This window comes from Siphateles boraxobius, unplaced genomic scaffold, assembly GCF_051911475.1.
Source record: "Siphateles boraxobius isolate OS27281-9 unplaced genomic scaffold, OSU_SipBor_1 185, whole genome shotgun sequence".
NCBI classification, from domain to species: domain Eukaryota; kingdom Metazoa; phylum Chordata; class Actinopteri; order Cypriniformes; family Leuciscidae; genus Siphateles; species Siphateles boraxobius.
The window spans coordinates 227,501-240,000 of record NW_027508794.1 but is presented as its reverse complement, the minus strand read 5'-3'; the positions used below and the strand labels follow the sequence as shown (position 1 = coordinate 240,000).

Here is a 12,500-nt window from a genome sequence, read left to right as displayed (position 1 = left end):
TTCCTCCTGATGTTTAGAAATAATGTGTATATTTGCATCCTTATTATTACCTGTGTGTGATATTGACAAAAATTATATCTTAATATTTTCTATGGTTGTGTTAATAATGATAATTAGACAATATTTTGCTGAGTGTGTTATTTTGCCGGTTTAGGTCAAGTTACCTTTATTTATAGCGCTTTATACAATTCAGATTGTTTGAAAGCAGCTTCAAATAACAACCAATGTTGTTTATATATCTGGTAAAAAATTATGAAATAATGAATTTACAAAACATGCACAAAAGTTATGCTGCTCGTATGTTTCTCAAATATAGATTTTAAATAAGATATTTTTTAAAGAAATTAATATTATTAGGACGTAAATTGATCAAAAGTGACTGTAAATACATTTATAATGTATCTTTGTAGCATTATAAATGTACATTATAAATGTATTTACAGTCACTTTTGATCAATTTAGGTCCTAATAATATTAATTTCTTTAAAAAATATCTTATTCTATTTCAAATAAATGCTGTTCTTTGAACTTCCTATTCAAAGAATCCACAAATATATGAAGCAGCATAACTGTTTTCAACAATTATAATAATCAGAAATGTTTCTTAAGCAGCAAATCAGCATATTAGAATGATTTCTGAATGTATAATGCTTTTTGTGTATATTGATGTTTTCAGAAATTTGCTTATGTTCACATACACTTTAAAAAAATAAAATAGTTGAACCAACTTAATTAAATTAAGGAAAACGTTTCCACGAAATCGAATTAAAATCTTCCAATAAAATCTAATTATTTTGAAATGATTTGTTGTAGTCTTGCTGCATGAACTTAAATTAATTTAGTCAAGACTACTAAAATAATTGTCATCCCTACTAGATAAAGTTTTGCCAAGTTACCTAGATTTAATTTTTGTCCTGCCTAAAATTGCCAACATTATAGCTAATTTGACTCTATAGTTACTTCCAATGATAAAAGCTACTAGCTTTCAATTGAATTATAACAACGTTTTACATAGATTACTACTCTTCTGCATAATGGTAATCACAAAATTCAAAAACATTACAGAAAGTCCTCTAAGTTTCGAACATAACTGAACATTAAACACTGACATTACCTAACAACATCTTTCCATTTACTGAAAAACACATACAATAACACTTTAAGCCCTAAATTTACCCTCCTAATGCAGTCCCTTGCAAAGCATGCTGGGAACTACACATCCACTGCCCAGTTAGTTGTCAAGAAAAATGATTCATGTAGTTTTCACACGAATGAATTAAGTAAACTTCAGTTTTAAATATATTAGGTTGATTGAACACAATTCAATTAAATTGTGACAAAATATTCAACAATCGTGTTACTTTTGCTTTATTTTAATAACATTTAACAAGAAGCAAAGTGTAAGTGTAAGATCCTTTCATGTATGTCTTTATAAATAAGGCCCGTGATCTATTAGAACGTGTAAAAGATTTAAAGTTTAAAAGTAAAAAAAGCTGGAGATGCTTGAAAGCGATGCACTGATAATTATTGAGTGCTGTTTTCCCCCCCAGACAGATTCAGTGTTGTGTAGGTCTGTATTAGGTGTTCACTTTGAAATAAAAAAGTATAGTTGTAACTTGAAATGCGCCTCCCATGTGTAATCAGCTGCGTAACGAGCACTTCTGAGGGAAGGCGGATAGATTTAATTATACAGGATGTTGAATTTAAATTCGGTCTAATGCTCTCCATCCCCGTCATTGAGCCCGATTACAAATCAATACTGGACCGATGTGTTCAGAGAAGAGCCTGGGATGGGATGGCTTGAAGCATTGGATAAATAGTGTGTGTGTGTGTGTGTGTTAGTGCTCAGACAGAGAGGAGAAGAAATAATTCAATTACGGTTAAATTGGTAATAAAAACGTTAATGGCCAATTTGGATCTTAAATCTGATTTCAGTGCTTATTTCAATTCATATAGTTTATTATTCATTCAGTTTAATTGCTGTAATTACTAAATGTCTATAACAGGCACGTAGCGCTGAAACCAATCAATGATTTTGTCATGACCCCCTAAAAGTGATCGGGCAGACCAAAAACCGTAAGTCGTAGAGAGTTGAAACTTTGAGGGATGGTAGTCCACATCATCGCCCCAATCGGCCTGATGGTGGCGCTACAGTGAACAAAAGTAATGAGTCAAAACTCCTAAACCGATCGTCACAGGCTCAATGTCTTATATTGATTCCTTGGCTCAAGACAAACAAAATGCATGTCACGGTTGGATTCGATCGTCACCCTTGTCGCGTTATTTTCAGGTATTTTGGATTTTTCAACAAAAAAAAAAAACTACTATTGCGAACTAGTCCGAGGATTTTCGCCCGATTGGCACCAAACCAGTGCAGAAATATTCTGGAGTCTGATTGTCAATAATTCTCTAACTGATTGACGTCTGCGATGAGACATGTTCAAAAAGTTGGTGTGGCCACTTTTACTAAAACAGCTATCCCTCTTGAACGGGATGAGATAAACTCGGCTTGATCTGTGGTCGCGTAAAAAGTTGTGGCGACTGGCAACTTGGTTTTGCTATACAATGAAAGAAAAAAATCACGAAAATGGCTATAGCTATGAAACGGTTAGTCCGATTGACTTGAAAATTGGGATGCAGTGTCTTTATCCAAAGTGGCATGATTGTCTACGAGGACATTTGTGTATCTCGAAAAACACTGAATCGAATCTAATGTAATAGTTTGAATTTTAATTTAGATTAAATTAGATATTAAAAAATATGTAAATATACATTAGAGTTCTTATGTTTGTTAATGTGTAATGTTGCTCAAAGTCACAATGTGCCTCAATATGGTTGTGTGGACGCTAGTGCAGTGCTGAAATATTTCTGATGGCAACACAGAGATCCAAGATTAAAAAATATCTGAAAATAACAGAAACACACACACACATTGGGCGAGCGTCTCAACTGTGTGCGTGTGTGTGTGTGTGTGTGTGATGTTAGTGTGTGTGCATATGTGGCTGCAGCAAACAGCGCATTTTATTGACGGTGCATTAAGATGAAGAAAGAAATAATCTCCACCTGTGGGCAGGGTAATTAATGTGTTTTCCTACATTTTACAACATAGAAAGGAATACATTTTCCTTCAGCTGCAGAAAGATAATTAGGCTTTAGCTGTAGCTTCGTAATTGGACCGCACTACAACAATCAACTAAAAGTGCTTTTAGTAGTGGCTGCAGAGTTTAACACAAATAGACAAATACACAGATGTGAACAAAGAAAATAAGTCTTAAATAACTTTGTTTTACAGATAAGGATAAGTTGTGGTTCACTGCATTTTTGGACCTTTTTTACCTTTGAATTTTTTTTTTTTTTTTTAAATAATGATTCAGTGTCAATATTGTTAATTGGCATTTATTTTATCAGTATATCAGATCTCCATTTTATTTTAATTTCATAGTGTCATGTAATTTCCCCCCCAAAATCTTTCCTTTTACATTTAAAAAACAATGACTTTTTTTTACTTTTTATTTCAGTTTTATTCTTTATTTATTTCCAGGTAATCATTTTAGTGCTTCATCTTAAAGTAAATAAAAATTTTAAAAGTCGCTTTGGCAACTAAATGGGTCCCACTTCATATTAAGTGGCTTTAAGTACTGTGTACTTACATTGAAACTAATAATTTGATACGATGGACTTATTGTGTACATACATGTTTTTACATTGTACTTATACTTTAAAAATACCTGCATGTAATTACAGCTGTAATTAATGTATGTAATTACATTTGTAATTACACTGTTGACCCTTCCCTTAAGCCCAATTTATACTTCTGCGTCGAACTCAAGCCGTAGCTACGTCGTAGGCTGTCGCGCGTACCCTTCGGCGTACCCTGACGTGCACCTCTCCAAAAATGTAACAACGCGTCAATTCTACGCGGACGCAAGCGCTGTGATTGGTCTGCTAGAACCCCTCCCTCGGGTTTCACATGTCCCCTCTGCATGTGTAATTTCGCGTCAACGCGTACAACGACAGAGAGGTATAAATGAAAACCAACACCTAGTGTATAGCGTAGAGGCTCCGGCGTAGGTCCGACGCAGAAGTATAAATCAGCCTTAACACCTTAACCCACCCTTAAACCTACCCATACCACACACACCTGACCCTAACCTTACCCGTATCACACCTCAATAGCAGCAAAAGTGTTTTGCAATACAACATGAACACAATAAGTACACTGTACATATTTTTCAATGTAAGTACATAATACTTAAAGCCACTTAATATAAAGTGGGACCACTAAATGTACTGTGTCTTACTGGAATAAAACAAGTTAATCCACTCTTTCTTAATGTTAGGATCACAAGGAAGGGAATGCAAAGACTGTTATTTCCACAACTTGGCATTTCAAATCTCTCTATTGTTTTGTTACTGGAGTAATCCTATTTCTTGTATTTACTTCTAGACATTATGTGCAAATCGGTGGGCGGGGCCACAGAGCCGATGATGTAAAAGTAGGCAGTCCTTGGTCGCACTATGACGTCATACTGAGAAAAATCCGAAACGAGCTGTTTTGGCAGCTTAGTTTCAATAAAAGCTATTTTTGGACTAACGAAACTTGCAGGATATTTCTAAAGTACGATGACCTCTTATATGTCAAAAGATCACGACACGAGCCCTTTAACTGAAAGCACAAAGTTCACCGTTATCTCTGAAGGACAGCCGTGCATCACTGCTCGGTTCCTGAGATTGGCTGTTTGTCTTCTAGTTGTGTTTCGTCAGTCAATCAATAGGCCTCTGAGCCCCTGTGCAATCACAGCGCCTGTAATGAGCCATTAACTGAGCAGGTATGTTCGTCTTTGTGCGGGAAAACGTCCAGACACTCAACATTATTATGCCGTCTTGTTCTTATTCAAAGCATTTCCTCTGGGGGAAAGAGGTGCACAAGAAAATGAAATAATTACCCCCTTCCAAAAAGAAAATAAATAGCACACCTTTTAGAGGTGTCAGAACCTCAGAGTTTAATTGACCTGAAATGAGGGAGAATAGATTGTCATTATAGAAGAAGTCCTCGATTAACCTGTGTGTTTCACCCTTGATGTTAATAACTGCTTTGCCCTCAAAGGGAACAAACGGATGTCAAATGGAGCAGGAAATTGAGGTTTTCCACAAGACATAATAATAATAATAATAATAATAATAACAATAATCGTAGAGTGCTGCTTTGGCTGCTATGGAAATACAGGTGTAATTTCCAGAGACAGATAGCTTTCCATTCTAGCTTGTTTGAATGCTTTGCTTTTTATGTAGGTATTTTGATCAGAATTTTATTTCTTTTTCTTTTGTCTTGTCCTAACAGAATATATTATTATTATTAGTGTTAATAGTCTAGTAATGTAGTATTCTAGTGCTGTGCGATTAATCCAAATACAACTTAAATCACAACTCAGTTAGATTTTCTTAAATATACGATTTCTTTTTATTGACAGTGTATTATTACAAAAGTAATGTTTTTTATGTTATTTAATTTATATTAATGTTGATATTATTTATGAACTTTACAACATTAACACTGTTATTGAACTAAATCGAATAAACATTTAACTAAATTGAGCTGAATAATGACAAGGCTCATATCTGAATTAAATAAGTTTCATAACTGAAGTAAAATAAAACTTTGCCTGTTTATTACTGAGAAGCTTCTTTTGTATAATCTGTATTGTATAAAGCGCTATAGAAATAACCGTTACTTGACTTGAGTTGACTGTTATTTTATAGTCATTTATATATAATCGAAAACATTTTGCACAAACAATTACAAATACAATATGCAGTAAGTCATTGATGGTTTGGCACATTAAGTAAGTGTGTAATATGTAATTTAAACATTTGAACACTAATCAGATTATCTTAAAGTCATATTAATCCTATTATGCTAAAGGATTTATGCAGTTATTAATGTTTTGTTTTATCACAACTGTGATGATAGCTTAATGAACCATTAATTATAATCCAAATGATTTTTGTTTATTTTTTAAAAATGTTAATTGTAGTACAGAGCTTCACAGCGTTTGTTATGAACCAGAAGTTGCATTACAAATAAGAATTACCTGTCACTTTTCGTACTTACTTTTTTAATCCCTCAGGAATTTTTTAAAATGCAGTGTATTTGTAATGCCACACTTCTCCTCAAATCCTCACGTCTTTCTCAGTCTTTTTTTGCAGGACTGCTTTAAAGGTGCAATGTGTAATCATTTTGAGTATCTATTAACAGAAATGCAATATGACATCCATAACTATGTGTTCAGTGGTGTATAAAGAACTTAAGTTATAAACCGTAATGTTTTTATTACCTTAGAATGAGACACTTATATCTACATAACCGCGGGAATCCCCTTCTATGAAGGTCGACATATTGTGATGTCATGTTTCTACAGTAGCCGACAGCGAACAAACAGCGTTACAGAGCGCGTTTCCTCACTACCTTGAAAGAGAAGCAGCAGAAAGCTAGAAGCTAGCAGTAAACACCGTGAGTAGTGACGTTTCCCTTGTCAGTGGTGTAAAATATGTAGTTGGATTGTTTCATGTAACTTAATTCTTCTCCCTCGCTGTGTTATGGCTTTGCTATGTGGGGATAAATGTGCTGGTTACGTTCGTGAGACAGCTGATTACTCTTGTCATTGATCGCGGACGACAAGTCGATCTTGGAAGCATTTTAAGTCGATCGCGAAGAGTTTTCAAAATCAGAGAAAAAAATTGTGTGTAGTAAATGTGTCTAGGGGATGCGGAGGCACGCGTGCTGTTACAATCATGCCATTTTTGCCGCGCGCACCTTTTGGCTCACGCGGACGCGTCGAGCTTACAGTTTTTTTCAGTCGCTAACAAGCGTTTGTCCAACCAGTTGTCACATTTTCAAAACTCTAAACACAATTAGCACAGCATCGGTCTTTTGTGGCCATACCATTCACACATTTCATGTCGTTTTCACACAATATGCAGTCATTGAACACATTTCCACAATGCTTACATTTTCTTAACAGACAAGCTATACCTCCCAACAAAATTATGGATTGTTTTTGTAGTATTTACAAATGTTAACACACACCATCCCACAATAGCAAAAACAATATTCCAGACCTTAGATACAGTATAAAAACATCTGCTTCTGCAATTATATCAGTTCAAAAACAATATATCTCAGCTGATTATAAACAAACAATTGAATAATTGACACACCGTAGCTGATTTATGTTGGGTAAATTGGGCCAACCATAGCTGATTCCAGTCTGGCTTAGACTCAGTAGCAGGGGTTATTTTTTTCTATTACATTGACACTTATACAGTAAACGGAGGACTTTGAGGAGTTATGTTTTTGGACAAAGAAACAGAAAAAGACAAACACTGTAATGTCTGGACGAGAAAGAGTAAGAGCAAGGGGCCCAGGGAGAAGAGCAGGCCCAGCGAGAGGTGCAGTGAGAGGTGCAGTGAGAGATGCAGTGAGAGGTGCAGTGAGAGATGCAGTGAGAGGTGCAGTGAGAGGTGCAGAGAGAGGTGCAGTGAGAGGTGCAGTGAGAGATGCAGTGAGAGGAGCAGTGAGAGATGCAGTGAGAGGAGCAGTGAGAGATGCAGTGAGAGGTGCAGTGAGAGATGCAGTGAGAGATGCAGTGAGAGGAGCAGTGAGAGATGCAGTGAGAGGTGCAGTGAGAGATGCAGTGAGAGGTGCAGTGAGAGATGCAGTCAGAGGTGCAGTGAGAGGTGCAGAGAGAGGTGCAGTGAGAGATGCAGTGAGAGGTGCAGTGAGAGGTGCAGTGAGAGGTGCAGTGAGAGGTGCAGAGAGAGGTGCAGTGAGAGGTGCAGTGAGAGGTGCAGTGAGAGGTGCAGTGAGAGATGCAGTGAGAGATGCAGTGAGAGGTGCAGTGAGAGGTGCAGAGAGAGGTGCAGTGAGAGATGCAGTGAGAGGTGCAGTGAGAGATGCAGTGAGAGGTGCAGTGAGAGGTGCAGAGAGAGGTGCAGTGAGAGGTGCAGTGAGAGATGCAGTGAGAGGAGCAGTGAGAGGTGCAGTGAGAGGTGCAGCGAGAGGTGCAGCGAGAGGTGCAGCGAGAGGTGCAGCGAGAGATGCAGTGAGAGGTGCAGGGAGAGGTGCAGCGAGAGGTGCAGCGAGAGGTGCAGCGAGAGGTGCAGCGAGAGGTGCAGCGAGAGATGCAGTGAGAGGAGCAGTGAGAGATGCAGTGAGAGGTGCAGTGAGAGATGCAGTGAGAGGTGCAGTGAGAGATGCAGTCAGAGGTGCAGTGAGAGGTGCAGAGAGAGGTGCAGTGAGAGGTGCAGCGAGAGGTGCAGTGAGAGGTGCAGGGAGAGGTGCAGTGAGAGATGCAGTCAGAGGTGCAGTGAGAGGTGCAGGGAGAGGTGCAGTGAGAGGTGCAGCGAGAGGTGCAGCGAGAGGTGCAGCGAGAGGTGCAGCGAGAGATGCAGTGAGAGGTGCAGAGAGAGGTGCAGTGAGAGGTGCAGTGAGAGGTGCAGCGAGAGGTGCAGCGAGAGGTGCAGCGAGAGGTGCAGCGAGAGATGCAGTGAGAGGAGCAGTGAGAGATGCAGTGAGAGGTGCAGTGAGAGATGCAGTGAGAGGTGCAGTGAGAGATGCAGTCAGAGGTGCAGTGAGAGGTGCAGAGAGAGGTGCAGTGAGAGATGCAGTGAGAGGTGCAGTGAGAGGTGCAGTGAGAGGTGCAGTGAGAGGTGCAGTGAGAGGTGCAGAGAGAGGTGCAGTGAGAGGTGCAGTGAGAGGTGCAGTGAGAGGTGCAGTGAGAGGTGCAGTGAGAGGTGCAGTGAGAGATGCAGTGAGAGATGCAGTGAGAGATGCAGTGAGAGATGCAGTGAGAGGTGCAGTGAGAGGTGCAGTGAGAGGTGCAGTGAGAGGTGCAGTGAGAGATGCAGTGAGAGATGCAGTGAGAGATGCAGTGAGAGGTGCAGTGAGAGGTGCAGTGAGAGGAGCAGTGAGAGGTGCAGTGAGAGATGCAGTGAGAGATGCAGTGAGAGATGCAGTGAGAGGTGCAGTGAGAGGTGCAGAGAGAGGTGCAGTGAGAGGTGCAGTGAGAGGTGCAGTGAGAGGTGGAGTGAGAAAGGAAAAGGAAACAGGAAACAGGAAAAAAAATGATTTGCTTTTTACTGGAATGCTTTTGAATGTGAACATTACAGTACATGTGGACATACAGTTCCCAACCAAGACATTTAGTGTAAAAACGGTGGATTGCATGTTTTGCATGCAAATACCTGTAAAACTGAAACACAAAAGTCTATGAAGTTTTTGTAATGTCAACAATAGCCAGTATTTTGAAACCTGGTGTACTCTGATTGACTGCATGTACTTTGTGAAGTGAAAACAAGTGTTATTCTTTGACAGAATAATTTCATTCTGAGTCAGATTTCCAGTGTTTTGGTAAAGTTAGTGTGTGCAGAGAAAAATGTGTTCTATTTTGAAATGAAGAGTTAGTATATATTTAACAAAATGTGTTTTTGAGAAGAAAACTATCCATTTGGCCAATTGTGTTTTGTAGGTGTGAGTCTGTGTTAAGAGTTTAGAAAAAGTATCTGAAGTATGGGTAAGCGCTTGTTAGCGATTGAAAAAAACTGTAAACAAGGCTTTACGCTTTAACCAGCTCAGCCACAGTAACAGCTCATATTTAGCCAGCTAAACTTTTACTACTAAAATTGGTCGCCGTTGTATCAGCTGCTGCAGTCCGTAACTTATGTTCAAAATGAACGAGTAAGCTACATCATGAATCCATTTTCCAAACCGTGTTTTTGACTTATTCTGAATCACTACGGTACGCCTATAATAAGTGTTTATATTCGGACTATTTTATCCCGGGGTCGTCTCGGCTGCGGAGAGAAGTTCCGTCTACAATGTTCTTCCGCAAGACACGTGCAGTTTATTTATTGATGAACTTAGACGTCACGCGCATTGCACACTGATGGTGAAACGCGCCAATTACGAATTCACGAATTAAGGCATATAAAAATGATAAAAATGGTCTCACGAAACACAGAGCCCCTTCCTCCTACGTCTTTTCAGCGGTTATATTTTCCTCTGTCGAGCGATTACTCTCATGATCGCTCGACAGAGGAAGAGGAAATTATTATAAAGTGCAGAAGGTAAGGAGTGTGAGATTTCTGCTTTTTGTTACAACTATAAACTTTGATAACGAAAAATCAGTATCAGTTTATTATATTATCTAATCTTTTAAAATGTAATGCATACATTTGAATGTTTAATGATTTTTAAAAGATAGAAAGATGATAATAGACAGATAGATAGATAGATAGATAGATAGAATATGATTCAAATGTAAATAGATTGATTGTATATAATTCCAATGTAAAATGCTTAAAATTAAAGATTAAAATTACTGTCCAAAATCCATGAAAATCCTGAAATTTGGCAATGATAATTAATATATTACAGGTATTTCTGCTGCAGCCCAGAAAGCCTTTGCTAGCCTTGGTCCATTAAAACCACTATTCATCAGCATGCATTGATTAATCCCATGGCATGTAGCAAAAAAAAAAAAAAAAGGTGCGACCAAATCATATGCTGGTGCGACCAACTGAGAAAATTGGTAGCACCAGTGCAACCAGTGGAAAAGTTAGTGTGGAGCCCTGTGGACTGTGGTACAGAAACAGTGACAATGTTACACACTCTTGGCTTACTCTGGCTATTCTCTGCTGTCTCAGACGACGATATGTTTGTCCGGTTTTAGCCACCGTAGCTTCTTTGAAAGGGAGGGGTGAGCGGTGGCCTGAGCCCTTAGTGCAACTCGCAACCGAACCGCTAGATGTCTCTAAAAAATACACACTGCACCTTTAAAACATTTATAATGTTTGAAAAGCAAGGAAACTACCAGATACCTTTTTTTTATTTGGTGGAAAGCATTCTTAATTATTCATCATGTTTTAAGGTTGACATAATATGCTTTTTTCAATGTTCATCTTTCTTTAGTTTGACAGTGAAAAAGCTCTGCAAAGTTACAAAACACAACATTTTTCTCGATTTCAGTGTTTCTGAACTCCCTGAAACGCCTCTATTGTAGTCTTGAGTTTTCTTGAACGAACACGTCATAATATTCCTCAATTAAATAATTAATACGCAGAATAAAGGGCCGGGGCCTGGTTGAGTTAGTTAGTAGTGTGTTGAAACTGGTGGTTCAACTAATCACAACACACTGCTCCGGCCGACCAATCAGAGCACAGTGTAGGAAAAAGTGTCGAGGTGCGTTTGCTTTGTTTTACATTTTTACAATGTTTCCTTTTGATTCTGTGCTGGTGTCTTCCTTCAGGTCCTGATATCATCACCAGGGTGCCTACAGGATGAATGAACAAGTCTTTGATCATGATTTGGCCAAAAGTGTTGGACGGCATAGAAAAAAATTTTGATTTTGAACTTGCTCTTTTCTGCTAGAGGGTTTTGTACCACACTTTTCAATCATGAATAATTAAAAAGTGCATTTATGCAAACTGGAGTTTGGAAGATTTGCATACTGTATCGAATGTGTTTTAAGCTGATTTTATTGTCAGAGCACAAAATAAAAGCATGCAATTAAGCTATATAATTCAACTATCTTTGTTTCTCAGTAACATATGCATGCTGTGAGCATAAATATGATCTTTTTTATTTCAAGTCACCTTTTTGAAGTCAAGTCATCTTTATTTATAAAAAGCTTTTTACAAAACAGATTGTTTTAAAGCAGCTTTACAGAGTTAACAGGAAAATAATGCAACAAAGATGTATTTCTGCTGTACAGCAGATCTAGAAGAAAATAGCCAAAAAAATACCAAGTAAGATGGTTCATTTCTGTTGTAAAACAGTTATTAACTTAGTTAATAATAGTAATAATATTCTCATAATATTATAATATATAATATGTCATCGTCCAGCTAAGTTCAGTTCTCATATAACGGTGTCAGTGCCGGCAGATCAATAATATTGCACCAACTAAACAATTTTCGAGTAGTAAACATAACTTTAGAAATGTTTGTTGTTGCATACTTTTTCAAATACTACTGTATTGTAATAGGCAGTGTGCTATATTCCAGTTCTGTCACATTTACAAATCAGAAATGATCATCTGAAGTGATTCATCCAAAAAATCCAAATTGAAATTGAATGGCAAAAAGTTCAAAAGGAATAAAAAATAGGTCTCACACTCTCACACATTAATTTCTTCAGTATTCTGGTGCAGATGATAATGCCCCCCCCCCCCCCCATTCTCTTTTCCTCTCATCTAATATTCAGTCGGTCTCTTTGAAGAAGATTCTGCACTTCCCTGTCAAACTGAAGCATCATAATGCTGTATTTTCTCCTCTGATCACTGAGCTGCTCTTCTCCATTACCAACAAAGGCTTGTTTAGCTTATCATTTTAACGATGTCTTTAATAACTTTTCGGGGCCGGCAAGTTTCAATCCCTTAGAAGCCTATGCAGGAGTGATCCAGCTCTCAGATTCAATCATAAACATCTTAATTCGTGTTGCG

General features: G+C 38.0%; 1 protein-coding gene across 3 annotated transcripts in view; it reads left to right on the top strand.

Moving 5' to 3' along the window:
* LOC143741294 (zinc transporter ZIP11-like) overlaps positions 1-12,500 on the top strand; it is a 163,965-nt gene that overhangs the window by 14,920 nt on the left and 136,545 nt on the right. The window lies entirely within an intron of this gene.